Raw genomic sequence first — 18,601 nt, 5'->3', positions numbered from 1 at the left:
AGTCAGAAATTATTTTTGAACATTTTTTTCTCTAGCCTGACCCTTAGAATCCAATTTTTTGGATTGAACATTTTTTGTTTTAAGCTTTATTAAAACAGTTGGTCACTATTGCTATTAATGGCAATCACCCCAGCATGGACACTTTCGGCCAATATGACTGAAGTTTAGCAAAGTCAGAAGTAAAGTCAGTGTCTTTTAATAGTGCTAGAAAACCAAGAGGAGTCACTACCAGTCTCATCTATACAAAATAAGTAGGGAGCAACATGTATTTTAGAAATTGACCAGCAACACTTAAGCCATATTTCAAGTGCTTATATAATTGCCAAATTCTAATATAAAGTTTTTTTTGCCAGAAAGAACCGATCATCACTGAGCATGCTATTGGAAAATAATTCAATTCCCATTATTGAAACAAACAAAAAACCCTAGCATCCCTTGCAATGTAAAGCAATCATGTCTCCTAGCTTTTGAGTGAGAAATTTGACAAATAAATAATTGGGCAGATTTTTAATTTTCCGTTCAGAAAAAAACAGAACTTTAACTGGTTTTATATCTCCACAAAGCACTCTCCATGCATCCTTACAACTCTTCTATTATAGTCTTACCAAAATTTTTCCAACTTTTAAATTACAAAAAACATGTTCCACCTTATTTTTCCCAAAGCTACTTAAGTATCTGCTGTGTAGCATCCAATGAGAACTCCCTGAATTCTGCCTCCCCTTCCCCCTCCCCAGTTAATGATCTGAAAGCATCTCTTAAGAAAAAGTGATAGCTACATATCTGAATGGAAGGCAACATGCAAGAAGTGGGACAGTCTTTATTGAAACCTAAGACCTGAAAATAAAATTTCGGAGACAAAGTATTTGTAACTTCATCCTTTCCGAGTATCTGGTCAACACAGAGGAGAGATTGTTAGCTCAGACATAAGAGATAGGGGTGGCACTGTCACAGACACGCGCTGACATTCCAGGAGTTTGATAAATTACATTAACCAAAAAAAAAAAAAAAAAAGAAAAAAAGGTTAGAACTATAAAGCCGAGCATCAAAGTATTAAGAAATGTCAGAATTATGGTTGCTTACACCTACAATTCAGTCCCTTGTGCATTATGATAGTCTTTCATTAAATGATCGTATCCTGCTTCTGTTACTCACTGCATCCCTGCTTTATACATGTTACACAACAGATGATGGTCACAAAGCAAGTCAGAGTTGCATAGCAAAAGGAGATTCTTTCTGAGGGATGTTCCATTTTTATTAATAAATTTCAATAACATACAGTAAATAAAAACAATTAAAAAAAACATATCAAGAAGATCTTCTGCTGGAAACTGCCAATTTGTCAAAAACAACTCTTATTACAAAAAAACAAAAACAAACAAACAAAAAAAACAGCTTATTTTCACAGAGAACTTTCATCACTGGGAAAGTAGAGTAAAGAAAAAAAAAAGAAAAAAATACTTAGAACTACTTGTTCTACCTGTTCCATAATATATCCAGAGCCTACTGGCCATAATTAGAGCAGATGATTAGAACATAAAAAGCTATATGCGGGGGAAAAAGAGGTTCAGGAACAACTCTGTCTAATACAGATTGAAGTTGGGCTTCCTACATCCCAAAGGCAACATTCTGGCTAAGAACACACATGCTGTACCTAGAATGGTCCTGCTTTCCTAACACAGCCATACAATTCAGCATAAATATTAACTGAACAAACAAACATTGCAATGAAATGGTCTGACCACTAGGCTGCAGAAGTTTCCATTCCATTTCCAGTTTACATGAACTACAACAATTACCACTTTAAGAGGGAAAGTGTCATCCTTAATTGCCAGTAGCCAATGCTTAGGACATTCTCCATGGTTGCTAGCTCCTGCTGAAAGTAGCATTCTGAATGTCTCCAATACTGTGGACAGGCTATTAATCACATGCAGGTTTTGGATTATTATCTAGTTGATGTCTCTGATCTTCCTGTAGAGATTTTGGGTTCTTCACATTATGGAGGGAGATTCTTTTTAATTTTTCAGGACAGGAAATCTATTTTTGGAAATCTTGGCATGATCGAGACAGTTGAAACTGAAAAGATGTCTAGGCTATCAGTGAAAACTCACTCTATACTTCTTAGGGATGCAGCTTGAGCAACAATGGGCCTGCTATGTTGAAGTGTGAGACACAGCTACAAATAAATTGAAAGAAAATAACATTATGAACTCACTACATGCTGTAAAATAAGTAAATATCTCAAGAATAAAGCATATCAATTTACACACTCAAGATTTATAGGCACTTTTAAAACTCAAAATTTTGATTCAGTTTCAGTCTTCCATCTAAAAAATTGAAATAAAATATTATGGATAAGCTAAAGACAGGCCCTCTAATATTTGTAAAGCATAAATATGTATTTTGATGATAATTTCCTGATGAAAACACCTCAGCATTCATTGAAAGACTTGAATGCAATGCAGCAAGTAATAAGGCAGCAGGCTGCACACTGTATGACAAAGAAAAACAAATACATAAACCGGGTTATAACAGTATACTGGTCAGCTGGCATTTCCCATGCACTGTGTGAGGCACTGAATATTGACTGTAACGGTAAGGGTGAAGTACAATAATGTAGTTAGGCCCAGTGTATGGCATAGGGGGCTAGATCATGTTTGTTTCTTGAGTCTTAGCCTGTTCCTTCCTTATCTGAGCGCCTGACTTTACAGCCTGACGTTTTTAACACAGTTCCTGTAAAATGCATTGCATGTCTACACATACACGCTGCTGCAAAAAAACAAAGTGTGTCATATCAAACTGTAGCAATGATGGGAATGGGAATATCTCACCACATAAAGAATTTCGAGATCTCCGACTGAAAAATCACTTAGAACCAGCTGACATAAACACTGAAAACAATATGATACAGTCTTCTAGAATTTGTTCTGACTAAAAGACTTTATCATAAAAATGCTCCTCAATGTTAATGTTTATTAAAAAGTTACTTGTATAAACCAAGTAGGAACCTTCATGTACAGCACCAACAACTACATTCAATTTGACTGGATTTCCCTTTAGTTTCTACGCACAGCTGGGCCAAAACCCTTTCTCCACTCCCTTTTGCTAGTGAGATTTTCCACAGTGAACAGTTGGGACAGGAAGTGAGACACAAATGATAGGTTCTGTACAATATCCTCAAACACAATGTCCTCACTTCTGAGGTGGAACAGACATCGATATAAAGTACTTCTCTCCCATGTATTTGCACCTAAGGATCATCTACTAAGTATGGCTGTAACACTAATAAAATAAAAACACAAATACAGATTAATTGTATGAAAAGGTTTTATAATACTGTCATTTCAAAAGTACTTCCTTTTTTGGCTGTTAAAGAAGACCATTACTATATGGGGTTATTACCAATATTATACAGGTATCATCAATTTTAAGCATTTCCTTGTAGGCTTCTCAGCTTGTTACTGTTGATGGCTGAAAAATCAGAAACTAACCTAACCTGTACTATTTCTAATAAAGGTATATGTAAAGGAATACTGAAAATAAGTTGTATTATATTGAAATTGCCAATGTGTTTGTTTTTTTTTTAATGTTAAATATTTCTAGTAACATATTTTGTGACAATCAATAGCTATTGTAACACTGGATGATCTACCTCACATCTACCAGACACCAACCTCTAAGGTTACCCTACCTCATATTTTTCCAATTAAGTATGCCCATAATTGCTGCCAAAAAGTCCACACATTGTTGAATATAGAATATATTCCTCTAGAATAATTTCTAGAAAGCATAAAGTTCTGAATTTGAAAATAATTTATATCTTAGCTCTACATATTCAAAATATTAGTATAATTTCTCCTAGCTACTAGCAATTGTCCACTAACTTTACATTTATTGTGTAATATTTATGAAGTTAATATTAATATAAATTTAATTGGATGACTTTAACACTTTGTAATATAATACGTACATAAAAATACCACATTTACTGCTGAACACATAGAAAATTGCAACAGGAAACTTGCTATACCAATCCTTGGCTCAAATCAATTCACACTTTCAATGTTTTTTCATCTAGTATCCTTCAAGATATAGCAAACTATGTTATAGAGGGATATATACACAAACCATTCAGGATTAAGGCTGCAATCTCTTTTCCATTATACAAACAACATAACAACGTGGTTCTAACCCAAAGGCATTACTACATATTGCCTTGATTCTGCAAGAAGAGTCAGTCACATGAACGCTATTGTTGATCGAGTCCCAACCATGCAATGAGGTTGCACTGGGATTCAGGTACTCATGCAGAACAGGGACATGCAAATGATTTTATTGGTGTAATTTTGTTTCTCTGATCCTTCACTTTGTTTCTCCCAAATTAAAATATAAATATTTCAAATGTAAAAAAATAAAAATAAAATAAAAATGTTTTTAGTGGTATGCCTATTTCTATGTCTTTATACAAAAAAGATAAAAACAGTTCTACAAGATAGCAAAAGCTTCAGGGAAATGTTTTTTTGTTGGAATAACTTCAGGGAATACATTTAAGCAGTTGAGATGAAAAGTAGAAATAAAATATGTACATAAGAGAGAAATTCAAAACATACAAGGTAGTCAAAAGCACAAAGTAAAAGATAACCAGAAGAAAAAAAAATCCTCTTTTAGTTAAAATAATTGCTACAACTAATACCTCAAGAAAAAATAATTTTGTATTTCTATAACATGCATAAAATAACTAAAACCTTAAGCAGTTAGATGTTATGACAAGCAGTGGATCAGTATAAACTCCTAATGCTAGGGAAAATACGGTATGAAAGTGAAATAGTCATGTTCCCTCCCCCTACAAACACTTAGATGTGGCCTAAATAGTGAAAAAAATTTTTTTTAAATGTCATCTTACATTTCTCCATTAAATACTTCTGCCTTAAATATACAATTCCAAAAACATGCTAAAACAAATAATTGAGGATTAACCATGTATAGCTCAGAAGAACAAAAACAAAAAGCTCACTACAAATCACAAATAGCCAGCACCTTAAATTTCCCTCTATAAATACGCCTATTTTTGGTATCAGAGAAGTGCATGCTTTCTGATAAAAAAAAAAAATGCTGTAAACAGAACGCTGGAAAGATAAACTTGACAGGAACTACATAACTACAGTGGCTAATTTCCTTTTCGTATCTCATATTTCAGTAAACCTCCTTAAATGAAGGATAAGCCAGAGAAGTTCACTACTATTAGCTTAACAAACGCATTTTCGTTAAAACGAGAGTTGTTTTAAACGACTAAAGAAACACTACAGCTAATGTCGCTTTCTGATGATGAAAACTACCCAAGAACTACAAGTACTTCTGCACAGTCCTTTCTTTCCTGTAAAGCAGAGTTATACTCGGCCCCTACGCATGCTACAGATCAAAAGAAAACAGCAATTCAGCTACACGCAGAGACAGGGACAGTTCGAGACAACTAGTGGCTCCCTCTGCAATTCATAAAGTTTAAAAATAAAAAGCTGCTTTTTCGGAGCGTAAATGGTTCCTCTCCACGCACGTAGGCCTGAGGCCCTGTTGCAAACAGTGTCTAACAGGACCAGGCAGCACAAAGACAGGAATGGGAGATTAGTGGGAGGGAGGGAGGCCGGGATTGGGGCTCAGCAGGATCTTCAGGCTTTTTAAAATTCAAACTGCTCCCTGACCAATACAAATCACGGACACGCTACTGACTACTACACGGATTTACAGCATTAAAAACACGCCTTCTACGTGACAGCTATATTAACTTCAGCCCTTTAAACATGTATCAGGGCACTCGGAGGCACCCTAGCACAGTTTTTAAGGCTCTAAACCACAATACCCCAGAAAGTTGCTTTATTAGATACAATAACCAGTTATTACTACAACATATCCACTCAAACAGCTTAAAAACCTACTTTAAAAATAGATAAATTATAAAATGTTACTACTTGTTTACCATTTGCAAATTCCCTTTTTATATGAAAGGAGAAACTTGGTATCTCAAAATTTCCCTCAATTATGTAATTTCTGAAGGAGTACTTTTACAAGTTCGCAGGGCGTTTGTTTTACATCTACTTCAGTTTTTAACAACACTCTCAACTCTGCCACACAGTAAGTCCAAGATTTTCCTTACTGAAAAGTAGCTACCGTTTATGTATAAAGGCCTGACACTTAATCAACAGTCATTTACAAAACACATTTGACCTGTTAAATGACACCTAATTACATATTCAAACATCATGGACACAAACAGCCAATAACAACCTCAGGATCTCGAAGTGATATGGCCTGACAAGAAAGGATGACACTTTTCAACATTCCTCACTTTTCACTTGATTCAATTTATCTTTGATTCCCGAGTACTTAGGGCAAGATCTCATCTTCATCCCAGTCCCCGAAATGTCATAAACGTACCGCTTTACATGCGACCCCTTCCCCATTTTCTGTTTGTTAGAAGGCACGAAACAGCATTTCTTGTGAATTTTGTGCGTATTCCTCTAACGTCTACAGCACGTAAACATTAAGATTGAGTGGAATACCTGACGCGATACACTTGTCTATCTGTATTTTCTAGGTCTGCAGGTGTCCGTGCCGTGTCAATCACTCTACAAGGTCTAGTTTTATGCTATAAATATGCGAAGTGATTAATGAGCTAATCAGTCGCTTTATTATTTGGAGATCAAGCGTTTGCATGTTATAAATCCATCTCCACGCGAACTTTTGTGTGTTCGGTACAGAGTTGGAAGGAGAAGAGAGTACCAGAGACGGGTATTTTTGTTTCTGGGCTATTTACATTGTCTCTCTTCCCCTATTCCTCCACTTACTCCTTCCTCAGTTCAGAGGGCTGTCTGCGCTGGGACCTCGCTTCCTCTCCCTGGCGAAGTTGTAAATATGGCACGGGATCAGCGCACATTTGCGGCTAATTGCATTGTTTCCTCCTCCTGCTGCTCCTCTCCGGGCTGAGGCCTGTCACCGAGGAGCCGCTTCGCCTCTCTTAATCCTCGAGCTGGAGTAAAGGCGCTGGCCGGCGGGCCTGCGCTCTCCGCCGGGCCTAGGCCTGCCGGCAGCCCGGGAGGAGCCCACCTCCTCCGCCACCGCCGAGCCGGCAGCACGGGGGGCTGCGAAATAAACACCTCGGCTCGCCGCCCGCTCCCCTCCGCCCCGAGGAGCAGCCGATAATCCCCTCCGCTCCCGGCAGCGCTGGGCCGCCGGGGGCTGGCAGGCCCGGCCCGCTGCCGGAGAGGGCAGGGAGGGGAAGGGGAGACGACGACGGCGGGGGGGGGGGGGGATTACCTGAGCAAATCGGCGTCTGAATCCGACGGGGATCCGGGAGAGGGGGCGAGCAATCCGCCCCCCTCCCTCCTCAGAGGAGCCGCCGCTGCTGGGCCGCCGCCGCCGCCGCGGAGCAGGAGGAGGAGGGGAGATAATATAACAACAATAATCCGGGCCGGGAGGGGGGCTGGCTCCTCTTCCGTCTCCTCCTCGGTGCAGCGAACATGTAGAGCCGGGGGGGGGGGTGAGCGGCCGGCGAGGATCCCGTCCCCCTGCGCCCGCCTCACAACATGGGCACGGGCCGGGCCGAACCGGTTCCGAGAGGCGCCCCGGGGCCGGGGGGGGGCGGCCGGGAGAAGGAGGGGAGGGGGGGCAGCGCTGCCGGGGGCCGCCGCCGCCGCTCCCTCGGTGCGCGACTGTGGGAGGCGGGCGGGGGAGCAAGGGGGGGGGCGGCCGGGGCACGGCGAGTCGGTACCGGGCGGGGGGGCGGGGGGAGGAGGAGGAGGAGGAGGGGGGGGAGGAAGGCTCCCGTGCGTCGCTCTCGCTCCCTCTCAGAACAAAATGCCGACCGGAAGTGCAGCGGCAGGAATGACTCCCTCCACCGGCGCCAGGCGCCAACAGCCTCCCCCTTCCCTCCGCCGCCGCCGCCGCCTCCTCCTCCTCCTTCTCCTCCTCCTCCTCCTCCTCCTCGGCCGCTCGCTCGCTCGCTCCGACGGCGCCGCTTCCGCCGCCGACTCCGCGACGACGCGATAGCCCGCCGATAGCGCGACGACAGAGCGCCGGCAGCGCGCCGCTCCCCTCACAGCGCCGCCGCACGCCCGGCCTCCCTGCGCCTCGCCCGGCCGAGCCGCCGCCGCCCCGCTGCCTCACCCCGTCCCCACCCGCCGGAGCTTCTCCCTTTTTTTTTTTTTTTCCCCTCTTTTTTTTTTCCCTTCTCCTTCCCCTGGCGGTGCTCGGATCGGAGGAGAAGGCGGCCGTTGGGAAGCGGAGGCGTTTGGGGGCTGTTTCCGTCGCCCCTGAGGGAGACAAGCCGGCAGGGGCGATGTGGCGGAGCGGGGGCGCTCCTCGGGGCCGCCGCCGCCCTCAGCGTCCTTCTCCGGTGGCTCTACGAGGCCGTGTCGCAGGAGCCGAAACTCCCGGTGCCGGGGCGAGGGATCTGCAGGTGGACGTACCCATGCGAAGGGAGTTTTTTTTCTGGACGAGCACGGGGGAAAAATGCAGGTGTTGAGGTGTTGAGCCTCGCTGGAGGGTGATGTTCCCCCGCCCCAACAACACGTTTACTGGAAATATTTTAATCCTGGGCTGTGATGGACTATTTGGAGAGAGAGAATCCTAGTCTGAAAGGTTTTACATTTTTCCTCTGTACAGGTAAAACCGTGAATAAAACATAGAACAGGATAAAAGCAAAGAAGCTGCTACGTCTAATGCATTAACTGTCTTCTCAGAACTCACTTCTGTTGTTTTGCTCCTTGATACTGGGACAAAAATCACATTTAGAGGAAGCCTTGCTCATCTGTGGACTTCAGGATTCACCATACAGTTGGACACAGCTAGCTAGCTGTAAATATCCTGTGGCATATAAACACACCCTTTCAGTTCTGGATGGATATTATTTGCAAAAAGAGATAATACCATACACAAATGCACTTGAATCTTGAATCCAGGTCTTGCACTTGAATCCAGGTCTTAGGATTTCCTGAACAAATGCTCTGTCTTTAAAGCAGAGTTAAAATGCATCTCTTAAGCTTAAACTATCAAATTCCTAATGTTGGATGAATCAAAGTTTGTTTTACAAGTGTGTTTATTTGAAAGTACAGAAATGAAGATGGCACTGGAGAATACGGTAATTCAGTCCTTCTATCTAATGGGTGTGCGCTCATGTAAGTTTAATGGAGACAGAGTAAACCAGGCTCTGAAAGAGATGTATTACATACCTGTGTTCCAAGTTAATATAAAAGGTCCCAGTCCTACAATTGTTTATGTATTTTCAGATTATCCATTTGAAATAAAGGGAAATAATTGGTGTAGTAGATAAACCATGTTCATAAATCTTTGTCCTTATTTTAATAGAGTTCAACTCTGTAAGTCAAGGGAGAAAATATATATATGTATATTTTTGTAATAAACTAAAGTTTAACAAGCTACCTATTTAGAGTTCCCATACATGTATGTATGTGGACATACACACCTGTGAATTCAAAGGAAAATACAATTCTAAAATGACAAGTTGGCCCGGTAATACTACTTCAATCTACTTCTAACTTAATGTTAATAATTTGTGTTGTTGGAGTATTTTTATATATATATGTATATATATATATATTTAATTGGTGATTCACTGTATAAATAAAATGTAAATACTGCAATTTTGTTTTTTATATGCAGGGGTCTTCCGTATCAGATATGGTTTAGCCAGTCCAAACATCAGTATAAGACACAACAGCTATTTGATTCTTCTGTTTCAGTAAGAATTTTCCAGTGAGAATCTCACCATCCCATTTTATGCTTTTATAATCCTTTTTAACTAAAGGAATTTGTAGAAATGGCTATTTTGTTTGATTACTATGACATTACTACCTGCACAAGAAAATAACTCAAAGTGTTACTGTAACACTTAGAAGTAAATGAGGATTTTCTTTCTTAAGGGAAATCAAATTAAGGAGGTTTTATTCCATTAGATATTACTGTAATCCACTTCTGAAAATGAAAGGTCAAATTCTTTGACTGGATTCAGACAAGTGGTTCCCTGTGTTACTTTTGTCTTCAAATTGTTGTCTTCTCAACAATTTATTGCAGAATGAAAGCTCACATGTGTTCCTACAAATATTTTAGTACATATGGGTGTATCCCATTATATGTGAACTGGCCAAGAAATGGGATAATAACAAGCATTTCAGAGTATTATCAGAAAACATATTAAAAGATACTTTAAACCTCATTTCTGCTCCAGGCCTTAGTCATGGGGTGGAGGTAGTCCTAATCTGTATGGGAGGAGCTATGCAGTCATACAACCATGACTGTGGCACACTAAGGAGCGAACACTGCACTAAACAAAGCTGGTAGCAGTGCGGAGGAGGGCAAAGCTCTCTGAATTCTCCTGATAAATCCACAACTATAGAGCCGTGCAAATGAGCTGCAAATTTCAGGGTGAAGTTTTAGAACCTAATCCTGCTGCCTTTGAAGTCAAGGGAGAACATGTCTTTTGCTTTAAAGAAATGACTGGGCTCTCGTAAATCTAAAGTATTTTGCACAGTCAGTTATTCTGAGACTCATTACTTGTCCTTCAAAGAGAACAAATAATTCAGCATTTTTAATGTAACTTTAAAAGGCAGGAAGTAAAGATTTTCATGCATACAGTATTCTTTTCAAAACATGTTTCTCAAACCCTTTTCACCAAAATATGTTAGTCGTAGGTATCACTTGCTGCTGTTTATGACTGTATACTGAGATAAAAAGCTTTCCACTTGCAAAGACAGTATGCATGTGTATACTGTTGAAAATAGTGAAGAGTCCTTTCTACCCTCTTCATTCTGATGTTAACCTCCCTGACAGCTACATGTTGTTATTCAGCTTCATAAATTATAGACAGTATGTAAAATAAAAGTAAAAATACACCGAGCACCAATGTTTTCTTAGAGGTTGCTTGCTGCCATTAGATGTTTTCTCTAGAATGAGTGAAAAATGTACTGTACTTTTCCACTTTTTGTTTATTTAATGGCTGGTTTAACATACAGTTGCATGTCATTTTAATTAATTAATGGGATGCACAAACATTGTTACATTCATCTCTTATTAATTGATAGGTTGTATGCATTTCAGGACAGAATTTTTAACTAAACGTGATGTGTAAGTAAAATCAAAAAATATTCAGATTATTGTATATTGCCTAGAGAAGCTGTGGATGCCCCCTCCCTGGCAGTGCTCAAGGCCAGGCTGGATGGGGCTTTGGGCAACCTGGTCTGGTGGGAGGTGTCCCTGCCCATGGCGGGGGCATTGGAACTGGGTGATCTTTAAGGTCCCCTCCAACCCAAACCACTCTGTGATTCTACGGTTGTGTATTTTTCACGTAGTCAAAGTTTCCTACACAATGATGGGAAATCACTATATAGTAATGTAATTGTTAGCTTTCATCCTAAATTTAAGTATTGAAATTATTGGGAATTTGGTGTTAAGACTGGACTACAGAAGTGAGTAGAATGAATGTAATGACAAATGCTGTATGACAAGTAATACAAATTTACATTCTTTGCATTAACTTTAGATCACAGCAGCAAATAATAGCACCACATAATTAATTCACTGGGGAATATTCATCGTGAGTAAGTAAGCAGCCTGAATGTCAGATCAGGCCTTAAGTGGTAAAGGTAAAATAAAGAGCCAAGGAAGCCTGCATATTGAGGTGTAAAATATCTGTACCATTACATGTTGCAAGTTTACAACTTGATGGTGACTACTTATTTTTTTTCCTTTTTCGTAAGCCAGACGGTGGTAACATTTTTCCCCTCATTCTAAGTATTTAGCATAAATTTCCAACAAGAATTTCACAACATGAAATAATACTATTTCATTTTTCAATTTCTTCTAAATTATAAGCTTGCATCCTCTCTATGGTGTTAAGAATGTGCTTCTGTTTGTACAAGGACAGGATATGAATTATGTGGGAGATACATCTTTTGAAATATATACTAGTAAAAAAGTTTTCTGTGGAAGAAAATGATAGAAGATTTAACCCAAGTATTTTCACTTGAATGTTACAGTCAGTTCCTGATTATTCAAAGCACTAGAGATTTTGAATAAAGTTAAAATACGGACAATGTGAAAGACGTATTTTAAACTATAATATAATAGTAAAATGTACTATGTAACAGAAAAAGAAGTCACTGATGGATTATTCTTCTGGACAAGTAGCCTTTCCCAGTATTGTATAAGGGCCACAAGAAAAGACCAAATAATAGTTGTTTTTGTAAGGATGATCAGTTATCATACATTGTCATAGAAAAAAATCTGAAACCTGAAGAGGCTCCTGAGAGACATTTCTGTGGATACACTTCACCACAGATGAACTTCAGAAAGGAAGCAGGTACTGATTCCTACAAATTCTTTTTTCTTTTCATTTTCTCTCTTAAAAAACAAACAAACAAAACCAAACCCTGAACCTCATAACTTTAGTCTCTCAAAAGTCTCATTTTGGACATGCACTGGGAAAGCAACTTAATGCAATGTTTTATAATAGAGACATAACTGCGTGTCAGTTACATAACAAATTCTGTGCAATTTCATAGGAGCTGTGAAGGCTAACATGGATATTTTGAGACAAGGATAAAAACATTTATTTTTGGTGTTTTTTGTTTGTTTGTTTGTTTTTTTCCAGTTTTTAAGGTGTAAAGGTAAATCAATACTGCTGTCACGGGCCACCAAGTCAACATGGACATTCATCTTCTGGCAAAGGACAGAAGTTAAAAATTGGCCTAAAGGACAATTCAGCACAAGCCAACAGTCACTCATGTATGGATTAAAGACATATGAGAACATCTTATCATGCTTAAAATGCCTTGCCACTCCCTTTTTAATGAACTTGCCAGTAAAAGTAAGATTTAAGACAGAGAGATGATTATCTAAATCATGTATGTTAAAAGAGCTTCTTGGGCTTAGGCCTCTAAAAAGTGCTTCTTTCAAAGAAAGCAGAACTTTTCCATTCCTCAGATACTGAGTGCATCTCAGCCAACATACTCAACAACTACCTGTAAACTAAAAGATTATATGTATGCCTGCGAATGTTGTCTGGCGTTGAGGCTAACAGCCACATAATACTTCATGCCTACGTTATTAAACTCCTTAATTCATCATAACAGGATAGACACATGCATCTACTGCCCATTGGGAATGGTTCATGACTCACACTAACTCCCAAACTGTGCCCAGGAATTGTTTGGGAGAGTGCACGCTGGCATGCTTTTAGTCTGTGCCAAGGTCTGTTTGAACACTAATACACAGTTTTCAGACAAATTATTTCCAGTGTCTCTGAATGTTTTGTGGCAGTTTCATTTACATAACATTTTAGAGACACACCTAATGCTGTCTCCTCAGAATGATTAGTCAAAATGAAGGCAAGTAACAGAGAACTGTGGTGCCCCACCTAGAGATAAATCATCTTTGTATTTCCAATTAATTCTTTATTGAAGTAATTCATCATCTAATATTTTAACCACAAAACATCACAAAAAAAAAGTTGATTGGAATTTGGCCATCAAGTTATATACCGGTTCATCTGAAGACATGTGGTTGCTAAAAAATAGTAAAATGTAATTCATTGTTTTTAAGCTAAATACGGAAAAGGAGTAAAGATAAATACGACATCACTAGGTAGTTTCCAAATGATGAATATTCCTCTTACACATTCTTTTCTCCAAAAAGGGGAAAAAAAAAGGATGTTTCCATTTTATAACTGGACACAATTGGCAGCTTGATTCCCAGTGTGGCCATAGGGACAAACATCAGTCCATCTGCTTTGTCAGCACTTCAGAAGATGTGTGGGTGCTTCATTAGTGGGCCAGAAAGCAGTATTAACTTGTCACAGATTTAATTTCTCACAGACTTCCAACACCAAAGGCACAAAGCCTTTTTTTTTTTTTTTTTTAAACTTCTGATGGGGACAATAGGTCGTCCAGAAAATTGAATTGTTGACTTGGAGAAGCTGCCTAAGCTTTTACAATGCAATTACATACTGATAGATATATCTGCCTACGTGATGCAACTCTGTTGCAGAAAAAAAAAAAAGATCGAGAGAAGAATATACCTTTTAGGAATAGTTAACATGGAATTTAAGTAGACATAACTTAAAAATCAAGTCAAAACAATCTATTTATGAAAAATGTCCTTTTCTGCAACATGATCTATGATTCTAGTTTTTCAATGTTCACATTTTTACATTTGCCCTCTGTCTGTTTTAAAATATCTACGTGACTTCACTTAGGTTCCCTAAACATAATTCATACTTTCATCCTCGTAGAGTAGAACAGCATAGAAAATCTTGGCCTAAGAGATACATGTTTGGAAAAACAAAATGATAAGCATGCACAGTTTTCTGAGAGGTTACAGATAAGAGGAAATTATTTACAAATCTTGACTATAATGAAAGAGCACTGGAATGAAAGAGCACTAGTACGTACAGAATTGTTAATTTATGTTAATTTATAGTTTTAAGTTACTACTGAACATTTTGTGGATTTGCCTACTTTATCTGCTGTATTCTTCATAAAGATTGCAATCCTGTGTAAGTATTGTACTCATATAAAAGAAGACATAGTGACTGTCCTAAACAGGCTGTACTATGTATACCTGTGCTTTTGCTTGTCTGTTGTCTGTGGAGATATTTCAACACATTAAGGTAGCCTGTTATCCATAGTATTGATGCTAGATAAAATATATTGCAGCTAGTGGTCATGAGCAGTGCTCTTTAAAATCACTGTAAGAAGCAGTTAAAACTTTGTTGAATAAGAACAGCCTCCACCAGAATATGGGTGCATGTCACCACCCAAAACAAAGGCACATGTGGGCGGCACATGTTTTGTTGGGTATTATTTTGAGGATAGGCATGTGTGAGAAAAAAGATGTAAAATGCCATAGAAACAGATGCAGAGAAGACACAGAACCCCAGACGCAGACCGGAACAAGCACTCTCATAGCTCTAAGTAAAATGGAGCTAGAGAGATTTAAGGTGACTATCAACCAAAAAGGACTTGAGACTTCATGAGTGAAATTTTCCCTTGGTTTCAGAGGAAAGGCACATATGCACGATCTTTGTAAATAGAATGCATCCAAATATTTGATGCTATCATATAGTTTTTCTGACAGAGACAATCCACTAGTCAAAACATGTAATGTATTTCCAATTTTAAACACAGCCTTCTGAATGGATCCATAAATTATAATAACCTCGCAACATTCAAAATATAAATTTTCCTGACAGGAAAATATATATACATGCCACATAAAACACTTTTTATACTTCCATCCACTAGATATTTTCCTGTATTTACTCATTACTTTTGTACTTTCTGTGGTTCCATTTCTGTTTCTCTACATTTCCAGAGTTAAGTCAGTCTTACTCCAGGCTACCCTAGTGATCACTCTCTTCTGGTCAAAGTGTTTGTTTCTCCTGCATTTCTTTGGGCAATGTTTATATTTTCTCTGCCATTAGACTGTTTTCCCTAATGTATTGGAGCGGTTTCCTTCTCACTTGCTCCCAAGCATAGAGGCAGCATACAAAAGCCCTTATTTGCCTTCTTTTACTATCTTGACTTTTCTCATTGGGAAAAATAATTCAAAATCTGAATCCCTAATTGTTCCTCTTAACGAATCTACCGTCTTAAAAGGTAAGCTATGATCTTACCAGTTTTATTATTTCTGGTAATTGTGTTTACAGACTAGTTAAACGCCCCAAAGAAGAATGTGTCTTTGAGTAGAATGTGAACGTATAATTTGTTTTGGTGAGCATGCCATTTTAATTTCATTTTGCCCTGCAGAATTTATACAGAAAATGTATTTGTGTTTGAATAATGTTTGCATAAAGAAGTCCGTTAAATAAGGGATAACACATCGGTAAAGACATTAATTGTAAAAGTCATGTTATAAAACTCATATTTAAAGTATAGTACAGCATAAAATGTACTTAAATGAAAATAGGTTCAGAAAGATTGTTATATATGCGTAGACTGAATTACACTTGAAAGTATGATCTTTCCATTTAAATTTTTTTTCACACATAGTTCAGGAATCCTCACTTAGACTACACAGTGTAAATGTTTCATTTATTTCTTGATTTAAAATGTACATGTTGTTCCGTGTTTATAGTTGTGAAGAATTTAGCTCATTACTTATACTATGAAAAACTGGATGTTCGTACAGAAGTACTAAAGTTGACTGTCCAGCCTAGAGGAATGTTGAGTCAGGATATACAGGCTATATATTTTGATGCTATCCTCATCTGAGTTTTCTTTAAGTAAGCAGTTTAATGAAAAATGTCTCATCTAAACAAATACTAATAGAAGTTTGGAGGGTTTTTGTTTGTTTTAGAACCTAAATTAATAAAGGTGAATGCAGCTTTTTCTACTCCATTTGAATTTTGAATGGAGAACATCAGGTTTTATTTTATACTTAGTCCTGTGATATTCTTCTGATCACCTCATTTCCTAAATCTTCTCATTTATACCATCTAGAATTTCATAAGAGAAAAATGCTTAATATTCCTATGTCGTTGGTGACTAACCCAAAAATATTATACGCCCTGTGAGGAAAGGATTGTCATGTAAGTATCTTATGGCCCTTCTGTAAGTTTTTTTTTTTTTTTTTCATTATTGGAATCTTGTGTAACGTAACACTTTGATGACCTTTCACAGCATTGTGAATTTAGTATAAAACTGCAAAACTCTTGAACATTCAAGATCTATCAATCTGATTATTTTTGGCAGTTAAATAATTTTTTCTCTGTTTCAGTCCTTCTTTAAAAATCTTCTTCCCTTCCCAAAATAAAAACGATGTGTGTGAAGGTTTTTCTTACCAGGCTTCTACCACTTTTGCCCTCTTCTAAAAGCAGTCCAGAGATGTCTGTTTGAAACTTCTTTATGGATGGGGCTCTTCACATGTAATAGATATAACTTGTCCAGTACCCCAAAGTTTCTTTCAAAATGCTATATACTGATGCCAATATGCCTGAAATAGAAAATTTAATATGTAAGTTCAGGGAAGTTATAGAGCGGTAATAATCTGGTAATAGAAATAAAACTACATGCCTAGGTAGCTGTAGAATAATAGCTAGTTCTTGGCTTGGGAATGTTTTCTTCGCATTGGCAAAGATTTAAAGGCCAAGTTCTTGCAACTGTTTATGTGCCAAGGAAAAAGTTACAGTACAATTAATCTAATAGGTTTCCTCTTGTATACACACTTTCCTATACACACTTTCCTTTGACTGCAAAAAGATACTGCAGCCTTTTTCTTAATTAAATGCTATTTTTGGTTGTATGTTAATTTAGAGCTCAAGAAAGGTTCTGGATTGCTAGTTTAGTAGATTGAAGTCCTTATTTATCCATAAAAACAAACAGAGCAGGAACAACAATTAACGCATTCTTCCTTGTGCTGTTTCACTGTTGTGCCCCAGAAGGACCACCACCAAGGTTATAATATAGTTCAATCTCTTCTCTGTTGCATGTGTAGACTCTGTATATACTTGTGTTATGACAGTATTACTGCTTATACTCTGAGCTGGTATGCAAAATTGGGCAGACAAGAAATGTTTATTAACTATATACAAAAAAATATAAACTGGAAGAGGGGGGAGGGCCTTCCCAAAGATTATACCCTTCCCGTTCACCTCGTTTTAGGCTCTTAATTTGTTTATTCTGTGTGGTTTCGATTCACTTTTAAGTTTCAGAGTTTCTCAGAGGAAGTGGGCTTGGCATTTTATATTTGCCTGGGAAGCATTGCACATGCTTATGACTCTACAGAAATATTTTCAGTATGATGGAAAGCTCTCATGTTTATCACTAATAAGTTGCTCTTGTACCAGCTACTTCATGACCATTTTAAGTGACCTCCTTTTCTTTCTAACTAAGCTCAGATCAAAGGACACAGTTCCTTGCTTTCTTGGGAAATCCTTATTAAGACTCCACAGGATAATAATTTAATAGCAAAAAAAACCATTTCTGTGTAACATTTCTGCGTATGCATTCTTCCATTTTAAGCAGATCTACGGGAGCACAGCCACCATTACCAAGTGCCCCAGCCCCACCACCCAGAGATCTGGAGGCACTGGGTGCCTCAGCGTGCCCCGGGAGGGTCCCAGCTCTCGGTGCTCAGACACCTGCTGTGGGACCCGTCGTTTGTTACACCTCCACTAAGCAGCTTTTGGCTCAGAAGGGCAGGTTAGATTACTGTCGGCACTACAGAAAACCACCAGACTCCTGACTGAGCAGCAGCACCCTGGGCTGCTCCGAGGCGGCCGCTGCCCGCCCTTTTGTCACTCCCAGCCCCACTGCTACCACCGCTCTCATGCCCGCCCATTTCTTCTCTTCTCTCAGTCCCACGCAGGTAACCGGGGACTGACAGAAGCAGCCCGTGAGGAGGGAAACTCCGGTGATGCTGGAGGAGGAATTCAAACCGGCTCTAAAAGCCCCTACAACTCCGTGCCGGCCCCAAACGCCCTACCGGGTGCCGCCGCGCCTCCTCCCCCAGACGAGGCTGCGACACGGCCCGGCCGCCGACTGGAACCGAGGAGACCTGCCCTCAGAATTTTACCTCAGCTTCACCTCTTTCCGTTAAC

The 18,601-nt window shown here is 39.2% G+C and overlaps 1 protein-coding gene and 1 long non-coding RNA gene across 9 annotated transcripts in view; both read right to left on the bottom strand.

Moving 5' to 3' along the window:
• NIPBL (NIPBL cohesin loading factor) overlaps window positions 1-11,162 on the bottom strand; it is a 169,993-nt gene extending 158,831 nt beyond the window's left edge. For 4 of the 8 annotated variants that reach the window (XM_040542240.1, XM_040542236.1, XM_040542237.1 and 1 more), the window contains exon 1: window positions 7,306-11,162. The gene's annotated coding sequence lies outside the window, so the exon portion shown is untranslated. The remainder of the gene's footprint in view (window positions 1-7,305) is intronic. The other 4 variants (XM_040542243.1, XM_040542244.1, XM_040542242.1 and 1 more) reach the window with 3 other exon arrangements.
• Window positions 11,163-11,231: 69 nt separating this feature from the next.
• Window positions 11,232-18,556, bottom strand: LOC121062343. The gene is made up of 3 exons (XR_005815521.1): window positions 18,487-18,556; window positions 16,844-16,995; window positions 11,232-16,498 (listed from the first exon to the last, which is right to left on the bottom strand). It is a non-coding gene; the product is annotated as an uncharacterized LOC121062343 (long non-coding RNA).
• Window positions 18,557-18,601: the final 45 nt, after the last annotated feature.

This window comes from Cygnus olor, chromosome Z (assembly GCF_009769625.2).
Source record: "Cygnus olor isolate bCygOlo1 chromosome Z, bCygOlo1.pri.v2, whole genome shotgun sequence".
In the NCBI taxonomy this organism is placed as follows: Eukaryota; Metazoa; Chordata; class Aves; order Anseriformes; family Anatidae; genus Cygnus; species Cygnus olor.
Note: the sequence above shows the minus strand (reverse complement) of the source record. Positions and strands in the feature narration are given on the sequence as shown.